The sequence below is a fragment of the Panthera tigris genome, chromosome C2 (assembly GCF_018350195.1).
Source record: "Panthera tigris isolate Pti1 chromosome C2, P.tigris_Pti1_mat1.1, whole genome shotgun sequence".
Lineage (NCBI taxonomy): Eukaryota > Metazoa > Chordata > Mammalia > Carnivora > Felidae > Panthera > Panthera tigris.
Window position 1 is genome coordinate 149,135,429 of NC_056668.1, and position 12,418 is coordinate 149,147,846.

Sequence of the window (12,418 nt, forward strand, 5' to 3'; positions counted from 1 at the left end):
CAAGCTGAATGGTATCCAAAATTCATATATCAAAGCCCTAATCCCCAGTACTTCAGAATGTGACTATATTTGGAGATAGAATTTTAAATCCAATATGATATGTCTTTATTAAAAAAAAAAAAAGGACATTAAGACACAGATGGGTACAAAGGGAAGACCATTTGAAGACACCAGAAGAAAATGGGCGTCTACCAACCCAGAAGAGAGGCATCAGGAGGAACCAACTTTACTGATGCCATGATCTTGGACTACCAGCCTCCAGAACTGTGAGGAAATAAATTTCTGTTGTTCAAGCCTCCCAGTCTGTGGTGCTTCGTTATGGTGGCCCTAGCAGATTAAGACAGATGGGAAACATGTAAGTCAAATCTTCCTAAATTATAATAGAAAGTCATTGTGCAAAAATATCCAAAACTGATAAATCAAGAAGCTTAAAACATGAATATAAACATATTTTTTAAAGTACTTGCTAGCTTTTAATGGACCTCCTTCCATGTGGCTTCAAACTACCAAGACATAGACCTCCACACACCCTTAATCTTCTCAGCTCTTCTACTGAAGAATTTGGCCTTCACGATGACAGGCTATTTGGGGAGCTTTTCCTTTCCCAAAATTTGGCAGTAGCCAGATCACAGCACATCAACGATGGGAGAGACTCCAGTCTCGGTTCTGGTACCATTTGCCCATGTCTGCTCACTGACCAGGGTCCACAGTTTATTGAGGTTGACAGTTGGGCAGAAGCTCTGCTTCCTCTTGAGGAGGTGATGCCTCGTTCCAACTTTTCCAAAGTAACCTGGGTGATATTTGCCGAAGTTGATCCTGTGGTGATGCATGCCACCAGCATTTCCCCAGCCCCCTGGGTGCTTCAGGTGCTGGCCCACGCAGCCATGGCTCACGTGGTCCTGAAGTTTCTGGGTCTTCCTCAGGCTGGATGGCATGTTGGAATTTTTTTTTTTTTTTTAATTTTTATGTTTGAGAAAGAGCGCAAATGAGGGAGGGGCAGAGAGAGACAGTGACACAGGATCCGAAGCAGGCCCTGAACTGTTAGCACTGAGCACAGGGCGGGGCTCGAACCCAGGAACCGAGAGATCATGACCTGAGCCTAACTGAGCCCCCCAGGAGGTTAGGCTTCCGACTTCCGCTCAGATTCTGTCTCTCTGAGCAACCCCCTTCTCGTGCTCGGTCTCTGTCTCTAAAACATAAATAAAAAATCTTAAAAAAAAAAAACTAAAAGCTAAAGGAGGTTAAAGAGTTGCCTGGGAGGGCTGGGGGGGCGGGGGGGGAGGGGAGGGGGGCGCCTGAATGGCCCAGTCGGTTGAGCACTGACTTGGGCTCAGGTCATGATCTGACAGCTCGTGGTTGGTTCAAGTCCTGCATCAGGCTCTGTGCTGCCAGCTCGGAGCCTGGAGCCTGTTTCAGATTCTGTGTCTCCCTCTCTCTCTGCCCCTCCCCTGCTCATGCTCTGTCTCTCTCTGTCTCTCAAAAACAAATAAATGTTAAAAAAAATAATTTAAAAAAAAGTTGCCTCAGAAGACTGAGGCAGGGTCCCACACTCCACCTTGAATCCTTAAAGACAGATGTATTTCAGAATTCAGATATTTTCCTATCTTTAAAAGATAATATTCACTTACTATATCATAAGCACACAATTATGTGCACATAATTAGGGACAGTATCCCATAATTAACACAATAATTTTGCAAAAGGATTTTAAGTTTAGGTCAGGTTTTGCCACCAGAATGAGCTTTGGTGCTAGGGTACCCCCCGAAACTCAATTTTCAAAGCTTTTTTTGATTAAAAAACATGCAAAGCAGTGACTGTAATCTTGTGTTTGATATTTTTAACCATGTATAGCACTTTGATAAAAATCAAAATCATTTTTGAAAAGGCTACTCTGGCAGAAGTGTGGAAGGAGATTTGGGGGAGTGGAATTATACCAGGGGCAAGAGGAGAGTCAGAGACTCACGAGAGAGCCCACGTGATAATGAAGCCCGGATGTAACAATGGCAAGTGAGGCAACAACGATGGGTAAAAAAAGGGAAAGAACGATGGATTTCAGAGATCTTGTGAACAAATCAAATGGGATGGGTAAGAGAGGAGGAATAATAATGGACAAAACTCCAACTCTTAACTTGGGAAGTTGTGTCGAGGTGCCAGCACTGAATGGAGAAGAAAGAAGGATAGGACATTTGGAGGACAAGGAGACAAATGTCCAAGATAGGACATTTGGAGGACAAGGTGAGGTGGGGCCTCTGAGACTTTCATTAGGAGATGTTTTGGAGGCATTGGAAGGCATCTGGGCTAATATATATTTGACATACCCCACGACAGAATTCCTAACGGGGCGGGGGTGGGGGGGAGGCCAGGAAAGGCAAAGTAGGGACAGGATTTAAGAACACAGCCCTCCTTCCTGCTTTGCTTTCTTTTCTCAATGAAGTCTTGACATGGTGAAGAAAACGACAAGTCAGTCCACCCAGTTCCCATGCCCCAAACCCCTGGAGGCAGCTCGCAGGGCCATAGACACTCGGAGGGTTCTCTCATAAAAAAAGGAAATCGCTCCTCAGAAAAGCCAATTCCAGGTTCAGTTAATGGCTGAAGTGATCATCGACAACTCCATTTGATAAGGGAAGCTGAAAATAATTCATCTTCTCCTATCTCCCCAAATCAAAATTAGGGAAACAGAGACTACTTATCAAAAAGTGCCAGTTTTAAATTGTTTTTGAGGATGAGCTATTTCAAAACCAAAACTCATCACATGCTATTTAAGACATATCAGAGAATAAGAAAAGAAGGCAAACATCTCCATTCTTTTAAAGACACTGACATAGAGCCGATACCAGATCTTATCCATGATAATTGTTTTAAAAACCACTCCAGGGGCACCTGCGTGGCTCAGACAGTTAAGCATTCAATTCCCGATTTCAACTCAGGTCGTGATCTTGTGGTTTGTGAGTTTGAGCCCTGCATCAGGCTCGGTGCCAACAGCCTGGAGCCTGCTTGGGACTCTCTCTCTCTCTCTCTCTCTCTCTCTCCCTCTTTCTGCCCCTCCCTTGCTCATGCTCGTTCTCTCTAAATAAATAAATAAATAAATCTTAACATTTTTTTAAAAACACTCCAATATTTGTAAATATACATGAAATGTCTAAATCTAGTAGCAATAGAATCTAAAGGTATTTTAAAATTAGTTCAGTGGCATTTATTCCAGGAAGGTAGGCACAGTTAAAAATTAGGAAATCTTAGTAATATATTTCTTCAATATATTTGATCCACAGTGAATGAAAGGGAGAGATCATGTGATGATCACGAGAGATTTCCAAAAAGCATAAGACCCCGATTTTTTTTAGAAATTCAATAAAATTAATAGTATATACATATACAAAACTAACAGCTGATATTCTGCTTAATGGCAAAACATAAATATTCCAATTAAAGTTGCAAACAGTATACAGTCGACCTTTCAAACATCACAGGGGTTAGGAGTGCTCACACTCTATGCATTGAAAATTCACATATAACTTTAACCCCTCCAAAACTTAACAACTAATAGCTTACTGTTGACCAGAAGCCTTACCTATAACAAACAGTTGATTAACACATATTTTAAATATGTATCACATACTATATTCTTAAGGTAATCTAGAGAAAAGAAAATATGATTAAGAAAATCTTAGGGGTACCTGGGTGGCTCTCAGTTAAGCATCTGACTTTGGCTCAGGTCATGATCTCACAGTTCATGGGTTCCAGCCCTTCGTTGGGCTCTGTGCTGACAGCTCAGAGCCTGAAGCCTGCTAAGGATTCTGTGTGTCTCTCTCTCTGCCCCTCCCCCGCTTATTCCCTCTCTCTCTCTCTCTCTCTCTCTCTCTCTCTCTCTCTCTCTCAAAAGTAAATAAACATTTTTTTTTTTTAAAGAAAATCTCAGGATGCCTGGGTGGCTCAGTCAGTTAAGCATTCGACTTCGGCCCAGGTCATGATCTCGCAGTCTGTAGTTCAAGTCCTGCATCGGGCTCTGTGCTGACAGCTCAGAGCCTGGAGCCTTCTTCGGATTCTGTGTCTCCCTCTCTCTCTGCCCCTCCCCTGCTCTCACTCTGTCTCTCTCTCTCAAAATAAATATTTTTAAAAAAAAAGAAAAGAAAAGAAAATCTTAAAAGAAAATACGTTTTTGGGACTGCACTGTATTTTTCAGAATAAATCTGTTCGTAAGTGGACACGTGTCATTCAAACTTCTGCTGTTCCAGAGTCAACCGTAAACATATTGACAATAAAATAACTTAGAAAACTAAAAAGTAAAATAAGTACATTGATATTCTAAATGACAGGGCAAGTTTCCCATATTGTCATGACAGATATTGTCATGACATTCCTCAAAAACCCAAATAAAATCAACTGGAAAACTATCAGAAATAACCAGCAAATTCAATAAAGTGATCAGTTACAAAATAAATGCAGAATACCAGTAGGTTTCTTATACACCAAGAATAAAAATCTAATGCACTCAAAAAAATTAGTGCAGGGGCGCCTGGGTGGCTCAGTCGGTTAAGTGGCTGACTTCGGCTCAGGTCATGATCTCGCGGTCCGTGAGTTCAAGCCCCGCGTCGGGCTCTGTGCTGATAGCTCAGAACCTGGAGGCTGCTTCTGTTTCTGTGTCTCCCTCTCTCTCTGCCCCTTCTCCATTTGTGCTCTCTCTCTGCCTTTCAAAACTGAATAAATGTTAAAAAAAAAATTAAAAAAAAATTAGTGCAAAAACAGAGCTCACTCTCTCTTTGAGAAGGTCAGCTTTTAATAAGACCTACCTATAGCAGTTGAAATTTCAGAAAATGACTCCCATAAACTCACCATACTCTAGTACTGCCTGGAACGTCCTCATGTTTCCCCACTGATAATCACAACCCACTTTGAAGACCAATTCTCTAACAGGGAAGGCTAGAACCAGTGGATAAAGTGTAACAAAATAATTAAAACTCTCTAAACACACATACAAACAGATCCCACTCACATTACTAAAAGATTCATCTGAGTAAATCCAACAAACATGTACCTTGCCTGTAAGATTAAAACCATAAAATTATACTAAAGGATCGAAAAGAACACAGGAACTTATGGAGAGGAATGCCATGTTCTTGTATAGAAAGATTAAAAATGTAACGAAGTCACTTCTTCCTAAATCTATAAATTAAGCCACTGTCAATCAAAATTTCTGGATAAATTTTCAAGTTTGAAATGTATAAGAATAGTCAAAATATTCAAAAAAGAAGAATATTAAGGGGAACTCATTTTATCATATTAAATGTGCTATAAATCTATAGCACATCTATAGTTATTAAATATTGAAAAATGAATACCCTGACCAACGGAACAATATAGAAGGCATTTGTTTAAAGGGTGGACTTTCAAATCAATGAAGAAAATAAATGCATGGACTGCTTTTCTCACATAAAAACAAAATATTTTTCCTAAGTCCACTTCCTCATAAATCACTTTCACATGAAGCCACAGCTCAGAGTCTGCACTGGTCAGAACCCAGTGTCATCTGCATTGCTTTAATTCTCAAATACAAACCTATGAGATAGATGTTATTCTGTTTTACAAATAAAGAAAATGAAAGTTGAGAAACATGCCCAAGTTTAAGGGGTAGATCTGAGAATAAAAACCAGGTCAGAGAGGCCCCAAAGCTAATTCCCTCAGCCCCTTTAGTGAATCATTCCTTTCCTAGTCTCTCATTGGGCTCAAGGCAGAAGCCAAGTATACCCTTTCTGAAGGTGTATTCCAGTGAGTCACATCTGTAATCGTGGAATGTCATGGACAAAGGCAGGTCTTTGTTTAAACAATGCCCCAAGATTCACAAGATAACTGCAGATAAAAATATCCAAAAGTATACAGGTTCGGCTACCTACAAAAAACCCTACAACCGTCCACTTACATCAATAGACAAATCATCTAAACAGAAAATCAACAAGGAAACAGTGGCCTTGAATGACACACTGGATCAGATGGACCTAACAGATAAATTCAGAGCATTCCATCCTAAAACAGCAGAATACACATTAGTTTCAAGTGCACATGGAATATTCTCCAGAATATGTCAGATGTTAGGCCACAAAACATGCCTCAACAAATACAAGAAGATTGAAGTTATACATGCACCTTTTCTGACCACAACGCTATGAAACTAGAAGTCAACCACAAGAAAAATTTTAGAAAGACCACAAATACATGGAGGTTAAATAATATACCACTAAACAATGAATGGGTCAACCAGGAAATCAAAGAAGAAATTTAAAAATACATGGAAACAAATGAAAATGAAAACACAATTGTCCTTTGTGATATAGCAAAAAAACCCAAACAAACAACAACAACAACAACAACAACAACAACAACAAACCTTTGAGAACAAAAGCAGTCCTGAGAGTAAGTGTATAGTAATACAGGCCTACCTCAAGAAGCAAGAAAAATCTCAAATAAACAATCCAACCTTACACCTAAGAGCTAGAAAAAGAAAAGCAAAAATAGCCTAAAGCCAGCAGAAGGAAAGAAATAATAAAGATTAGAGCAGAAATAAATGTTATAGAAACTAAAAACAAAACAAAACAAAAACAAAAAACAAACAAACAAAAAATCTAATACAACAGATTGATGAAACCAGGAGCTGGTTCTTTGAAAAAATTAATAAACTTGATAAACTTGTAGCCAGATTTATCAGAAGGAAAAGATAATTGATAAAGTTCTAGCCAGACTTATCAGAAAGAGAGAGAGAGAAAGGACCTAACAAAATCACAAAGGAGAGAAGAGAAATAACAACTAACACCACAGAAATATAATTATAAGAGAATGTTATGAAAAACTATATGTCAACAAATTGGACAGCCTGGAAGAAATAGATAAATTCCTAGAAATATTTAATTACCAAAACCAAAACAGGAAGAAATAGAAAACTTGAACAGACCCATAACCAGCAAAAACAATGAGGCAGTTATCAAAAACTCCCAACAAAAGTCTGGGACCAGATGGCTTCACAGGGGAATTCTACCAAACATTTAAAGAAGAGTGAATAGCTATTTTTTATCAAAAAAATTATTATTTACAAAAAAATAGGGTGCCTGGGTGGCTCAGTCAGTCGAGTGTCCGACTTCAGCTCAGGTCATGATCTCACAGTTCATGAGTTCAAGTCCCATGAGTTCACGTCCCAGCTCAGAGCTTGGAGCCTGCTTCAGATTCTGTGTCTCCCTCTCTCTCTGCCCTCCCCCACTTGCACTCTGTCTCTCTCTCTCTCAAAATTAAATAAACATTTAAAAATAAATAAATAAAAATAAATAAAAAAGAAAAATGAATAAAAAGAAAAAAGAAAAAAAAAACTTCCAAATTCATTCTATGAGACCAGCCTCACCCTGATACCAAAACCAGATAAAGACACCATTTAAAAAGAGAACTACAGGCCAATATCTCTGATGTGAAAACCTCAACAAAATACTAGCAAACCGAATCCAACAATACATTAAAATAATCATTCACCACAATCAAGTGGAATTTATTCCTGGGTTGCAAGTGTGGTTCAATATTCACAAATCAATCAATGTGATATATCACAATAATAAAAGAAAGGCTAAGAACCATACGACCATTTCAATAGATGCAGGAAAAGCATTTGACAAAATACACATCCATTCATAATAAAAACCCTCAAAGTAGGTTGAGAGGGAATATACCTCAACATAACAAGGCTATATATGAAAAACCCACAGCTGATATCCTAAAAAGGGGAAAAACTGAGAGTTTTTCCTTCACAGGGACAAGACAGGCACGTCCATTCTCACAATTGCTATTTAACATAGTACTGGAAGTCCTAGCCACAACATCAAAAAACAAAAAACTAAAAGGCATCCAAAATGGGAAGGAAGAAGTAAACTTTCACTATTTATGGGTGACATGATACTACATATAGAAAATCCAAAAAACTGCTAGAACTGATAAACAAATTCAGTAAAGTCCCAGAATACAAAATCAAGGCACAGAAATTTATTGCATTCCTATACACCAATAATGAAGCAACAGGAAGAGAAATTAAGGAAGAAATCCCATTTACAATTGCACCAAAAACCATAAGATACCCAGGAATAAACCTAACCAACGAGATGAAAGACCTGTACTCTGAAAACAATAAAACACTAAAGAAAGAAATTGAAAATGACACAAATAATGGAAAGACATTCCATGATCATGGACTGGAAAGGCAAATATTGTTAGATATGTGATTACTACCCAAAGCAATCTACACATTTAATGCAATCCCTGTCAAAATACCAACAGTATTTTTCACAGAGCTAAAACAAACTCCTAAAATTTGTATGGAACCACAAAAGACCTCAGATAGCCAAAACAATCTTAAAAAAGAAAAGCAAGCAAGGGAAACAATCAACAGAACTAAAAGGCAACCAATGGAATGGGAAAAGATATTTGCAGATGACATACCAAACAAAGGGTTAGTATTCAAAATCTATAAAGAACTCACCAAACTCCACACCCAAAAAACAAATACTCCAGTGAAGAAATGGGCAGAAGACATGAATAGACACTTCTCTAAAGAAGACATCCAGATGGCCAACAGGCACATGAAAAGATGCTCAATGTCACTCCTCATCAGGGAAATACAAATCAAAACCACACTGAGATACCACCTCATGCCAGTCAGAGTGGCTAAAATGAACAAATCAGGAGATTATAGATGCTGGCGAGGATGTGGAGAAATGGGAACCCTCTTGCACTGTTGGTAGGAATGCAAACTGGTGCAGCCACTCTGGAAAACAGTGTGGAGTTTCCTCCAAAAATTAAAAATAGATCTACCCTATGACCCAGCAATAGCACTGCTAGGAATTTACCCAAGGGATACAGGAGTGCTGAGGCATAGGGGCACTTGTACCCCAATGTTTATAGCAGCACTTTCAACAATAGCCAAATTATGGAAAGAGCCTAAATGTCCATCAGTTGATGAATGGATAAAGAAGATGTGGTTTGTATATAAAAATGGAATACTACTTGGCAATGAGAAAGAATGAAATCTGGCCATTTGTAGCAACGTGGATGGAACTGGAGAGTGTTACGCTAAGTGAAATAAGTCACACAGAGAAAGACAGATACCATATGTTTTCACTCTTATGTGGATCCTGAGAAACTTAACAGAAGACCATGGGGGAGGGAAAGGGGGAAAAAAAAGTTAGAGAGAGGGAAGGAGGCAAACCATAAGACACTCTTAAAAACAGAATAAACTGAGGGTTGATAGAGGGTGGGAGGGAGGGGAAAGTGGGTGATGAGCATTGAGGAGGGCACCTGTTAGGATGAGCACTGGGTGTTGTAGGGAAACCAATTTGACAATAAATTTCATGTCAAAAAAAAAAAAGCAAGCCTGCAGGCATCACATTTCCAGGCTCCAAGTTATATAACAAACTGTAATAATCAAAACAGTATGGTACTGGCACAAAAATAGACACATAGATCAATAGAACAGAATACAGAGCCAAGAAATGAACCCACAATTATATGGTTGATTAATCATCAACAGAGCAGGAAAGAATATCCAACGGGAAAAAGACTGTCTCTTCAACAAATGGTATTGAGAAAAATGGACAGCAACATGCAAAAGAAAGAAATTGGGTCACTTACACCATACACAAAAATAAATTCAGAATGGATTAAAGACCTAAATGTGAGACCTGAAGCCATAAAACTCCTAGAAGAGAACTCAGAGGGCAATTTCTTTGACATTGGCTGTATCAGCTCCTTTCTAAATATGTATTCTGTGGCAAGGGAAACAAAAACAAAAATTAACTATTGGGACTACATCAAAATAAAAAAGTTTCTGCACAGTGAAGTAAATAATCAACAAAACTAACAGGCAACCTAGAAAATGGGAGCAGATGTTTGCAAATGACATATGCGATAAAAGGTTAATATCCAAAATATGTAAAGAACTTATACAACTCAAAACCCCCAAAACAAATAATCCAATTTAAAAATGGGCAGAAGACATGAATAGACATTTTTCCAAAGAATGGACACATGAAAAAATGCTCAACATCACTTATCATCAGGGAAATGCAAATCCAAACTATAATGAGGTATCACCTCACACCTCTCAGAATGGCTAAAATCAAGAACATAAGAAACAACAGGTGTTAGGAAAGATGTGGAGAAAGAGGAACCCTCATGCACTGTTGGTGGGAATGCAAACTGGTGCAGCCACTCTGGAAAACAGTATGGAAGTTTCTCAAAAAGTTAAAAATAGAGCTACCATACAATCCAGAAGTCACACTAGTAGTTACTTACCCAAAGAAATCAAAAATACTAATTCAAAGGGAGACATGTACTCCAATGTTTATAGTAGCATTATCTTCAAGAGTCAAATTATGGAAGCTGCCCAAGTGTCCATCAATGGATGAACATATAAAGATGTCGTATATACAATGGAATATTACTTGGCCATAAAAAGGAATGGAATCTCACCATTGGCAATGACACGGATGGAACTGGAGAGTATTATGCTAAACAATAGAAGTCAGTCAGAGAAAGGTAAAGACCATACAATTTGGCTCATGTGAGGAATTTAAGAAACAAAACAAAGAAGCAAAGGGAGAAAAAAGTGAGAGCAAGAAACAGACTCTTACCTATAGAGAACAAACTGATGGTCACCAAAGAGGAGGGCCTGGAGGGATGAATGAAATAGGGGTTGGCGACTAAGGAGTGCACTTGTGATGAGTGCCGGACATTGTATGCAAGGGTTGAATCACCACATTGCACACTTGAAACCAATATAACGCTGTATATTAATTAGCTAGAACTTAAATAAAAACCTTTTTAAAAAAACCCTACAACTAATAAAAAAAATTCCCATGATATCATACAGTTTATTAAAAGCACCAGTTTTAAAATTCTCTAACCATACATTCTGTACCAGAGAATGTTAGGTAAGTTATTCAACTGAGAGTCATTCAAACTGCCCTCTCTGCCTACCCTCTCACCCAATAGCATCATTAAACAAAGGACAAGTCCAGAGTTCTAGACTCCACCCAATAGCCCCAGTAGATTAATCACCTCCCATGAAATCTTTAATGATTATACCACTAGGCCTTTCTATATAACTCACCGCTGACAGTGCACTTGTCACACTAGGTACTAAGGGTCTTTCTCATTGTCTGCTAATGGGGTCTCTGGAAACAGAAACTCAAGGTGTGTGGCCCTTGGTGGGTATGTAATGTTTGTTGAATGAATCGGTGAGTGGATGATGAATGAATGCTGATAGACAAATGATTAAGGCGTTACTTTTCAGACTAGACCAAAACAGGAACCAAAGCCCAGAGAGCACACTTGTGGGCTAACTATGGTGTGGCCACTTGCCTAAGGCACTTTTCCATTTATAGAGGAGACTGGGGAGCTTTCCTGTCACATACATCTATTATCATAACATTGTTCCAGATGTATTTTTACATGTCTGTTTTTTCACATGTCAACCTTCGGCTCCTTCTCAGAAGGGATTAAGGCTCTGTGCACATTTGTATCACTGACAGCTGGATTGAAGTCTAGAGCAAAGTAGGAGCTCACCATTTGCTGCTCCATGCATGAATTGATGATTGACTTTTGTTCTCTTATTCTACCAGAAATCCAAACACGAAAGCCAAGTGGACAGTCTTCTGCAAGAGCAATGATCAGGGACCCATGCGTTTTCTGCAGTTGACTTGGCCTGAGGTTCCCTCCCATCTCCCCTTTGGGAGGCCTAGGGCCATGAAATAGTGGCTTCTGAGCATTGAGGGAGAATCTCGGTTAGACTGACAAGTGGGACAGCCATGGTGGAGCTGGCCCAGGTAGGATACTCTGAATGTACTTCATGTCCCATTGTCCATTCATGGTTGCAGCCAACAAAGAACATAATGTTGTGCTGAGAGGAAAAATAAATTGAAGAGAAACAAGACTTAAGTTTGCAGCTTAGCTGAAAGCCAAGAATACTTTGTTCTTGAACAGGAAGCTGGAGGAATGGGCATGACCCCAGCCTTCCAAAGCTTCAGATGCCATATCAAAGTGACCATCTACAGAGTTCCCCATTCCAAGCTCTGCTGTCGGTCAGAAGAAGCCAGAGAGTGCAACCAGAAGATGGGAGAGAATTGTTCTTGAGCCCTTCAGAGAAATTTAACATTATAATTAGTGTTACTAATATTTAATCTTGAGGTTTAAAATTGTCCTAGGCCATTATTAGTCCTTCGAGAAAACAGACCTTCCTCTGCTAATAATAACCTAAGACATTTGTGGAATTAATTTGTAGTTGTGTTCTGTTCATATTTTATCTGCATAAAATTCCCCAAGAAATTCATTAGCCAGGATTTTTTTGTTATAGCAAAAGAGCTCTTATATTAAAAACAAAAAAGTCAGATAAAAGCTA

General features: G+C 38.9%; 1 pseudogene; it reads right to left on the reverse strand.

The window, feature by feature from the left end:
• Positions 1-472: 472 nt before the first annotated feature.
• LOC102971690 lies at positions 473-935 on the reverse strand (annotated as a pseudogene).
• Between the last annotated feature and the right edge of the window lie 11,483 nt (positions 936-12,418).